The sequence below is a fragment of the Periplaneta americana genome, chromosome 10 (genome assembly GCF_040183065.1).
Source record: "Periplaneta americana isolate PAMFEO1 chromosome 10, P.americana_PAMFEO1_priV1, whole genome shotgun sequence".
Lineage (NCBI taxonomy): Eukaryota > Metazoa > Arthropoda > Insecta > Blattodea > Blattidae > Periplaneta > Periplaneta americana.
The window spans coordinates 121222835-121233848 of NC_091126.1; the positions used below are offsets into that span (position 1 = coordinate 121222835).

At 34.6% G+C, this 11014-nt stretch overlaps 1 long non-coding RNA gene across 1 annotated transcript; it reads right to left on the reverse strand.

The window, feature by feature from the left end:
- Nucleotides 1–6061: 6061 nt before the first annotated feature.
- On the reverse strand, nt 6062–8678 carry LOC138707988 (uncharacterized). Its single transcript, XR_011334516.1, has 5 exons — nt 7918–8678; nt 7601–7815; nt 7416–7490; nt 6861–7305; nt 6062–6750 (listed from the first exon to the last, which is right to left on the reverse strand). It is a non-coding gene; the product is annotated as an uncharacterized lncRNA (long non-coding RNA).
- Between the last annotated feature and the right edge of the window lie 2336 nt (nt 8679–11014).

Genomic DNA, 11014 nt, shown 5'->3' on the forward strand with positions numbered 1-11014 from the left:
ATTCAACTCTTATCGAGTATTGTTGATGAGATGTGTTATGAAGGTAGACCGAATCATTCAATATAAATGTATAAATAGGACGAATAATAATAGATTAATTTCAGTGTATGTAGTATCAAAACTGAAAGCGGTAACTAGTCTATGAATGATGTCTTAACAAGTATAAATAAAATGGACTCTTGACAAGAGACACACATTTGGCTTCAGTAATAACTAGGACTTCAAGGAATTTATGGTAGCTCACCTGTCAGGCAAAACTCTGAATAGTCAGCATTGTCGAACTATAGAAGCGCGATTAAAAAGTATTTTTTTCCCCACCCATTACACATGATTGCTTTTTTCAAGTCCCGATAATAACATTATTAAATTAATTATCCCACATATTTGGGTGGTGCCTTTCTTTGTTTCTGACTTAATTTATGAGAGTTTCTCTTTTACACTTCAATAGAGAAATACTACTTTCAGTGGACAATGAACGTGTAACTCTAATGGAACTCTAAGAACCACAGCATTAATGTTTTCTTCTTTTCTTTCATGCCCTTTAGTTTTTGTTGCAGATAATATCATGCTATTGGATAATTATACATACACCTTTCTAATAAAATTGGCATATATTTCACTGGTCTCAGAAGTAAAATTAAATGTATAATAGCTTCTCGGTGCAAAATATTTACTGAAAATTATTGTAGGATTTGAATAGAAATGTCACTTCTCAGGCAAGGTTATTCGTGGATGACTGTATAATATACAGAAAAAATTAGTGATAAATCTTATATCACCGCCTTGCAAAACTAGCTTGACGTTATTGAAAACTGGACTACAACAAATAAAATTAAAATCAATGTGAGCAAAAGTAAATCAATATGTATCCTTCTGTAAAACACAAAATTAAATTCGTCTCATATACCAATTAAATGGATCACCAGTGTCACAAGTAAACACTTAGGTACTGTATATATTTTAGTAACAAACTGGTTGAAATAAGTCACTAATATTACAAGGATAGCCTGGAAAACACTACATTTCTTTATGCGTATTCTTAAGAAAGCTAACCGAAAGTCAAAAGAATTAATGTACATAACCCATGTTCGGTCCACTGCTGTGGAGTATGGTAGGCACATCTGACCGTGAAATGAGTGGGCCCGGGTTCAAATCCAGATTGGGGCAAGTTACCTGGTTGAGGTTTTTTCCGAGGTTTTCCCCAATTGTAAGGCGAATGTCATGTAATCTATGGCGAATCCTCAACCTCATCTCGCCAAATATCATTTCACTATCATCAATTCCATCGAGGCTAAATAACCTAGTAGTTGATACAACATCGTTAAATAATCAATTTAAAAAAAGACGTCAGATAAGCAGAGGAAGTTTCAAAAGCTTGTAGTGGCGAAGAATTTAAAGCGTCTGTGTTGTTAAAAAAAGGGAAGTACCACAAATGATGTATTTGTTACGTGACATTATACAGCACCGAAAGTTACCCAGCATTTGCTCGTATTGGGTTGAGGGAAAACCCCGGAAAAAACCTCAAGCAGGTAACTTGCCCCGATCGGGATTCGAATCCGGGCCAACTGGTTTCGCAGTCAGACGCGCTGACCGTTACTCCACAGGTGTGGACACTTTAGTGTAATCAAGTGTTGATTTGTATAATAAGAACTGTAGGCACAGTGTATACGGTAAATCTCTATATGCATTTGAAAAGATTAGTAATCAACTTGACAGAAATGTTCATGTGTCACAATATAATTTGTAATATTTTATTTGTTAATGGCACTGTTATTTTTATTAAAGTATGCGATTTAGCAGTTACATGTACTTCACAAATGTCTTAATTGTTTCAAAAACAACTAAATGCATTTATGACATTTGGCACAATAATATGAACATTTTCCATTTTGGTAATAAATTAAGTGGCAAGAAAATGTTCATGTGTCACACCATATAATATTTAATATTTTTTACATTATTAATTATTCCTTTTCATTATGATTTTCTGTTTATATTTTGGAATGCTTACGTTAAAAAACAGTGATGTGTCTTTCATGAACTCCTAAGCATTTGATTAAGTATCCTGTGAAGATCATAGTTACTTCGAAAATGTTACGTGTGTGACTATGGAATGACCCATCAGTATTGTTAGTATTGTTACAAATTACAAAACCTGAAACTGTTAGAATGGGATCAGGAGTAGTGACAAAAAATGTAATGTTGTAGGCCTACATCAACATGACTATTTTAATCCAGTTTCTAATAGTTTTTAAGGTTTGAAGGCCTTTTGAGGTAAACAGTATTGAACATGTGAGGGAAGGGCTATTTCTTGGTAATGGATTAGGCCTGTATATTTTATAATATTATTAACTATATATTGTTAAAGTACCTAGTAAATATCGTAATATGTATATTATATAATACTGTAAACGAGACAATATCACAGGCTGCAAACTAGATTATTCTTGTTTTTGTATAATTATACGAACATGTCTGAAATAAACAAGACTACCATTGGTTAGGTTAGGATAGGATTACTTATATATTGTAATCAGGCTATATGCACAAATTTTCCAATATACTACTATCATAACTATAGCTAGACCACTTAGAAAAGGCAGCTATGGCGGAAACCTAAATCATTTCCTTCTCCCATACTCGCTGCGTGTTCCCCTCTGTGCATTCCCCGACGTCGATCACCAATCAGAATCTGTGTCTTAACCGAAGTTGGCGGTGCTAAGTCGCTATTATCGAGACTCTTATTGGACTGTGTTCTTTACTTCCGCTTCAACTGTACACTTCTAGTCAAAATATTTGTCCTCTGATTTCCGCACATGCTCGCATAATTTCGTCTATTTTTCTGGGGAACATTCATACATGAGTTTATGATCAAACAATATTACTCACGTAAAGACATGTCAATACTCTGGTTATAACTTAAACACACAGCACTATTACTAGTATTCATTTATTTATTTTATACTACCACTTCACTTCACTTTGGTGCAACTGTACTCCCTACGAATTCAGCGCTCGCCATGAACAAGAACTGTAGGAGGGGAGATTAGCGCATGCGCATTACAACTGCATTTACAAAGTGGTACCCCTATAAATAGGTAATGTTAACATTAATTTACATAAGTTTTTGTGGTGCAAATTAAAATAATTCAAAGTAAAGTATAACAAAACTCCGACAACATTATAATTATGAACGTCAAATTCTCTTATTTTATTTATTTTTCAGTGTTTAGTCCCTTATTTCCCATTGTTCTTTGGATTTATCATTAGTGAAATATCAATTAACGGATAAATTATGTTATACACTCAGTTGATAATATAAATAATATTCACGACAAATATATAAAAACAGAAGAGATAACGAATCATAATTTAGCCCACCGATAACTTTATAACATGGTCTAAAAATTCTAGGTAGATTGGCTTTGCGCGAGACTCTGCATTGTATTCTATTCAATACAAAGCACAGTATAGAGAACATACAGTAGGGACAATTCTTGTCGGCACCTTTGATGTTGTTGGTACTAAAATCGAGCTCAGCAAGGTCTAGTTCTCAATGGATCCAACTATGTCGCTAGTATCGGCAGAGCTGACAGCTGAGCTAACGTTCAGCTGTTCAGATCACATTTAGACATGTTAAACTATTGTGGTTAAACTTTCATATGTAATAACTGTTGTACTCCTTCGTTATATAGCGATATTTGTTTTATAATGTACGTCTAATGAAAATTTACTTTTTCTTTTCAAGTTACATATAACATTCCAGTGTTCATGATTGAAATAAAATAATATACTATTAGCGAAGTGCGTGCTGTTTTATTCTGTATCACAATATCCATTGCATTTTGTCTTGGATCACACTATGTTGTAAAATACATACACCAGGGAAACATTCAATAAATAAACAAGAATTCGGGTAGCTTGTAGCAATTAAAAATGTATGTTCACTGTATACCAGTACCTGATTGTAGGCCAAACTACGTACCTAGATATACAAAGTGGGCCTAATAATTATCTACCTTAACTATTATATGTAACTACATAATATTTAGTCCAAAACACAATTTACAGTAATAATACAAAAATACACACGACAATTTCAGTGTTCATCAACGAAATGAAATAAACTTTTAGCTAAGTGCTTATGTTTTATTCTGTATCTTCATATCCATTGCATTTCGTCTTGGATCATATGTTGCAAAACACATACACCAGGGAAACTGTCTTTACACTGGTTTATGTCGATTTGATTTTATTCTGTATGAATTATTGTAATGGGAGAAATACTTGTGTCTCTTTTCCCAAGCGAGCAGATGTTCCGTAAATTGTCAATAAATTATTACAAAATGTTTGCGGAAACTAATGCCACTTTCCCCAAGCATTGCAGAATTGTAGGCCTAACTACCTGGGTGTACAAAGTGGGCCTAATAACACTGCGAACAAATTTTAACTTTTTTTTTCTGCGCTGATCATGTGATACATGTTTTTTTTATATATATAATTTGAGCCTCCTGAATACGAAAATGACAAAAACCGTTGTTGCTTACGGTTTTTGAGAAATTTTAGAATTTATATCTATTCAAAATACTGCTTTATATAATAATAAGGTTAAATATTCACTGTTTAGAAGATTACAGCTTTCTTTTTCTGCATTTTCTTTTATACTGGACATGAAGTAAATCACGAGATAAAGTTCAACAATAGTCTGCTAGCATATTGGTACTCCACTGTCCTTGGTATTTTCTTTTTCTCCGTAGTTGAAATTTCTTGATGAAAGCGCTCATCATGCTCATCACTGAAATCGTCATAATTCTCGGGGAAAAAGTCAAGATGGGAGTGAAGGAAGTGAATTTTCAGGTATATGTTACAATCCATAGATGTTGATAGGGGTTGATGTATGATAGTAATTATTTACTTCAACTATTATAACACATAACTATGTATCCAAAACACAATTACAGTACTAATACCAAAATACATACGACAGTTTCAATGTTCATCATTGAAATGAAATACTTCATTAAACAAGTGCTGACAGTTTTATAGGGAATCCACAACACATCTAATTATCCAATAGAACACAAACGTGCAGCATTTTGGTCCATGGTATACAAATTAATCAACATACAAATGACCCAACAATGAGGAAATTTACATTATCAAATACACAGCATAAGAGAATGGATACACTTCAACATAACAGACTACATCATAAAAAAAAGACGAAACATTACCACTATTAATACTATGACCACAAGAAACAAACACCACACAAGAACACAAAAAAATACATCGCGCTAACATATGAAAATATAAATACACACAAGACTGCATCTTCTTTCACAAATTATAATGTAATATTGCATACAGGCCAGAAAACACACCATGGAAACTTCTCTACATACAAGATAAATACTAATAATAATTTTATTATACATTTCAGTTAAATCTCTTTTAGGTTTTGATACATGTACTGATTCTCTCATAATACTGCTTTGCTTGCTAATCCTGTTAAGGTGTTTTGTGACAGTGAATGATTTGTTTTTTTATCACCATATTTATAATCTTCTGTAACACTACCTCTAAGAGAAATTTTCATCGACATTGCAGCTACAACTGTCGAACTTAAAACCTGAACTGCTAATTTCACTTTCATTTTTTCTGGATTTGTGGGATGCATATGTGAATCCGTTAATTTAGGAGCCAATCTGTTTGGCAATGCTTGGTCTTTGTTAAAAAATTCCACAATATATTGCCAAGAGGTCGTCTCCCCTCTGAAGAGAAAAGTGTTGGTTAGAAGATTATTTCTTGTCGCCTTCATAAGATGTGGAGTGTCAAACATAAAAATTATTTCTTCATTCTGAACTAGAAATACTGGTTCATCCTTGAATAAGGCATTAGCTAGCTTAATGTTTGAGGCTCCCATGTCACTAATAACTATTCTAACTTTCAAACCAATAGCATTCACTTTTGAAATAACCGTGTACAGCCAATCTTTCAGTTTTGAGGCTGAACATGTATTATGAACAAAGAAATAGGCAAGAGGCTGATGCCAGTTGTAATATATACCTTTCAGCATGAACACCAAAACACTTAAAGCTGGCCTAAAACTTTTTCCTTCCCCCAAATCTTCAAATCCCACCACCTCATCTTTCCCTATGCAATAAAACAAATTAGATTTTATGGACATTTCATCTAAACAAAGGCAACAATTTCTATCAGCGTCACAAAATGTAAGAATCTTTTCTTTGAGAGCTTCAAAGATGAAATTGTTTAAGCCAGCTTTAAAATCTATACTTTCTGTGATCCTGTTCAAGGTTCTTTTCGTTGGCAATGTAAATATTTTGGACATACCTCTGTAAGCTTTAGGACCCATAAAATATATTTTCAAACAAGTGTTCAAAAATTCTTCGGAGTATCTTCTTTGATGGGGTGTCTTGTTATGAAGATCGGCCTGCTGTTTAACAAAATCAATACATTTTTTAGGGAGGAATTTCTCGCATAACACTTTAAAGTCTTCACATGTAACATCTGACAATACAGATTTCTCGTTATTGGTTTCAATTTGTTTTTCCATTTTCCTATTTTTTCTCTTTAAAGTACAGATGCTACGTTTTAGTTTTCGCTTTCTAGAGGTATTGGAACTGAGCACAGTTGGTGTTTGTGTGTTTACATTTGTCACTGATAATGAACATTCTTCAGATCTACTCCCTTTGTTGTATACATTCGAAGGTCCAGGTAGATCTACATCTAGAAATAAGAGATGAATTAATTGTTATTTAGGTTAACTTACAGAAATGGAATTGTTTTCACCGGCATCTTTGTAAAAACTTTCACAATTGCCAAAAATATATACTGACCAGAACGTGTAGGTTGTACTGCACTCTCTTGAAATTCTGGTACAATGCGGAATGGGGCAGTATGCGGTCCTCCATCTAGAAATAAGAGATGAATTAATTGTTATTTAGGTTAACTCACAGAAATGGAATTGTTTTCACCGGCATCTTTGTAAAAACTTTCACAATTGCCAAAAATATATACTGACCAGAACGTGTAGGTTGTACTGCACTCTCTTGAAATTCTGGTACAATGCGGAATGGGGCAGTATGCGGTCCTCCATCTAGAAATAAGAGATGAATTAATTGTTATTTAGGTTAACTCACAGAAATGGAATTGTTTTCACCGGCATCTTTGTAAAAACTTTCACAATTGCCAAAAATTTATACTAACCAGAACGTGTAGGTTGTACTGCACTCTCTTGAAATTCTGGTACAATGTGGAATGGGCCAGTATGCGGTCCTCCATCTAGAAATAAGAGATGAATTAATTGTTATTTAGGTTAACTCACAGAAATGGAATTGTTTTCACTGGCATCTTTGTTAAAACTTTCACAATTGCCAAAAATTTATACTAACCAGAACGTGTAGGTTGTACTGCACTCTCTTGAAATTCTGGTACAATGTGGAATGGGCCAGTATGCGGTCCTCCATCTAGAAATAAGAGATGAATTAATTGTTATTTAGGTTAACTCACAGAAATGGAATTGTTTTCACTGGCATCTTTGTTAAAACTTTCACAATTGCCAAAAATTAATACTAACCTGAACGTGCATGTTGTACTGAATTATTTCGAAATTCAGGTATGTTTAGCACTGGAACAGCATCTGCAGTTAATCGGGATACTTTGGAAGTGCCTTTTTTTGTAATAATTTCTTGTGGAAAATGTAAACTGCATACCCTATACATTGAGCCATTAAGATCCCTCATAATCCGGAATAAGTGTTCACAGCCACATGCTTGAACCCATATTTTACATCTGAAATTAAATTGAGTATGTATCAGATTTTTTTTTTTTTTTTTTGATTGAAGAAGAAGTTCGTAATTTTTTTAAGATGTGTGATCATCTCATTGTACTTACCTATCTCTGTCTTTTGGAAAACGAAATAAGCTTATATTTTGACTTAGGTTCCTTTTATTATTGCAACAAAATTTCACAGCGCAAATACCACCTCGTGTTGTTGTTTTCTGAGTATCCATTTTCTTTGAGATTGCTGCCACTTAATACCTGTGATCAGAGATAATCGGGAAATAATGTAGCTTAGGTTAATTTCGTTTCATTATTAGACAGCAGTGAGTAAGAATACAAAGGTTGTATGTCAATGAAAAACAAATGTTGTGAAGTGGCGAAATGGGTTTTATCTTGTCACAATGCTCTGTAGTTTTTATGAAGAGTGTTTTTGAAGTTATTTAACGACGCTGTTTCAACTACTAGGTTTTTTTTTTAGCATCGATGGGATTGGTGATAGCGAGGTGGCATTTGACAAGACGAAGACAAGAATTCGCCATTTATTACCTGAATTCGCGTTGAAGTACGGAAACCTCAGAAAAAACCCAACAAGGTAATCAGTCCAAGCGGGGATCGAACCCACGCCCAAGCGCAACTCCGAATTTAACGGTTTCAGTTTGCGATGAAGAGTAAGTTACACCAAGACAAATCAGGCAGTACCAATAACACACACTTTTTTTACATTCTTTTTGTACATACAATCTTTGTGCTCTTAGCCATTATCATTATCTATCATTAATATTATGTCGCTAGGAAGTCAAAATACTTATTGTTGACGTTCATGTTCGCACTTCACCGCAACGGACGCCATGATGTACTACGTTGTACTTGGATCAATTCTACCAATATAAGCCTCAAACAGTGACTTGAACGTTAGCGTCAATTAGTGAATATTTTCATGATGATTGCATACGGAAGTAATTATTATTATGGTTATATTGCCATTCCTTTGCCTTATGTCTTTCAAATTGTTAAAAGATGAGTAATGTAATGTTTTCAGTGAATATTAAATTATGCCAGCACTGTCGTACATGCAGATCCATCTGGTGGAGGTTTCAGATAATACACCCGGTTTTGTGACATGCGCACTCAGAATTTGTTCCCACGAAACAGCTTATGTGTCCTTACTGTATGTTCTCTATACTGTGTACAAAGGCGTACTTTATCTTATCTCTCCGCTTCGCCCACGTGACAACTATAATTAGAACTCCCTCGTTCCGAACTTGCCTAGGTCATATAGGCCAAATAATATTTATCCATGGTCATCAATTGTCGACAGTACATACCGTTGCTTACGAGATATTCTCGATAATAATCGATTTAGACCGACCAGACCGGTTCAGAGTTCGTGTCTCGTGCCACTATATAACGTCTTTGGTCTCGTGACGGTGTTGGTCATTGTGCCATCTGTTGACGATTATTGAACTACAACAAGCCGGCCTCGACAGCAAACCCTAAAGCCTATATAAAAGAGCTATCTGTTAGTATATATGATCTAGGGTATTGGTTATGTGATCGGCGTATGTAGATGTATTGTGTCCTCTGGTTATAGCTTTAATATGTTCTTTGTAGCGTGTTTGGAACAAGCCCCTACAGTCTCGGCTGCGCGAAACGAGGAAACTGGGGCAAATTGAACGCTGCGCTTGCCGCCATGTTGTTGGAGAGCAGACGCATAATAGCAGTACGTAAATCACGCAAATTACCGCTGTGGTAGAGCTAGAGATGAGCTTAAACGATATTTTCAAGTATCTGTGACAACTGTGACTGTGACAATTAAATATCTGTGACTTTTATCGGTGATTTTGTCACACCGATATTTTATATCGATACGTAAGCACAATATGCATGAATTACACCGATATTTTGTCACACCGATAAAAATTAGCAGGAACTATTGAAGAGCAGTGAAATGTGAATACGATTTCTCTATGCACGCCACACATCAGTGATTTATATGGGAAAATCCAACAAAGAAATTATGTACATGTACCATTAACAAATAAATACAGTACTTACCTTACTGAACAGTAACCTCATGCACCAAGATATTATATTCTAGATAATGAACTAACTAGTTGATCATTTTAAAATGTAGTTGGGTATGGAGAAATTGAGGTTATATGATTATCCTAATCGTTTTCAAAATTAATCCTTTTTATTGTATATAATATAATCGATAAATTATTTTAAACATTAAACATTATAATATTGAGTCATAGAATAAAAATTAATTAAACATAAGTATTCGGAAAAACATTGGAAAATAATTACAAAACAAAACAGTTGTTCAGACAGGATTTTACACAAGAATAAGTACTGGTAACCAATGGCGTTGTTATTTAAATCGTGTAATCACATCACTTATAATAAGATGGAGAAACTACCGCCCGATTGCTGTTATTGTATCATGCGTACGCGCAAACCTACGACTTAGAGGAGAAAATATCAGTCACAGGGTCACAGAGTACTGAATAGAGATGGGTAAAAAATAACACAACCGTTATTTTGGAACTGTTCCGGTCTCGGAACTGTTGCAAAAATGAACAGTAGGTCGGAACCTCCTGTTCCGAAATAACAGTGTTCCGACTCCGAGCTGCTCACTTGCCCAGCTGTTGCGGGCTCGCAGTACCGCGTTGCACAAGGTATGTTCCGACTCCGAGATAACAGTCGGAACGTCGGAGCTTGTTCCGATGAACCAACGACAGCTGCAGTTACACTGTTCTCGTTGTTCTTTATGTTATACTTGGAACTTCGTTGGATGAAGTTGGTACTTGAAACTCTCACGTGGTTGGAGGGGGGCGCATGGAAATTGAAATCCTTGCGGTGGCGCGAACTTTAATATCAACATTTGTAAGACTGGCCAATCATCTGTAATGTTATAGTAAGTATTTAATAATCTGTAATATTCATTCCCGCTTTATGCTTTATTTCACCATTAGTTGACTAATTCTGTTTTATAAACATTCTACAAAGTCATAAAGTACGCATACTATTATTAATTCATTGATCAGCTGATTTTATACAAAGGTTAAAGTCGTAAATGGTAATGAGTGGTTTAGTTACAATGTCTGTATGTCGTTTGTTGAGGTTAAGTCTGACAAGCACAAGTTTTTGTACTATCTTCTCTGTTATCAAAAAACGACAAAAATGTTGTAGCATTATTTGTTGG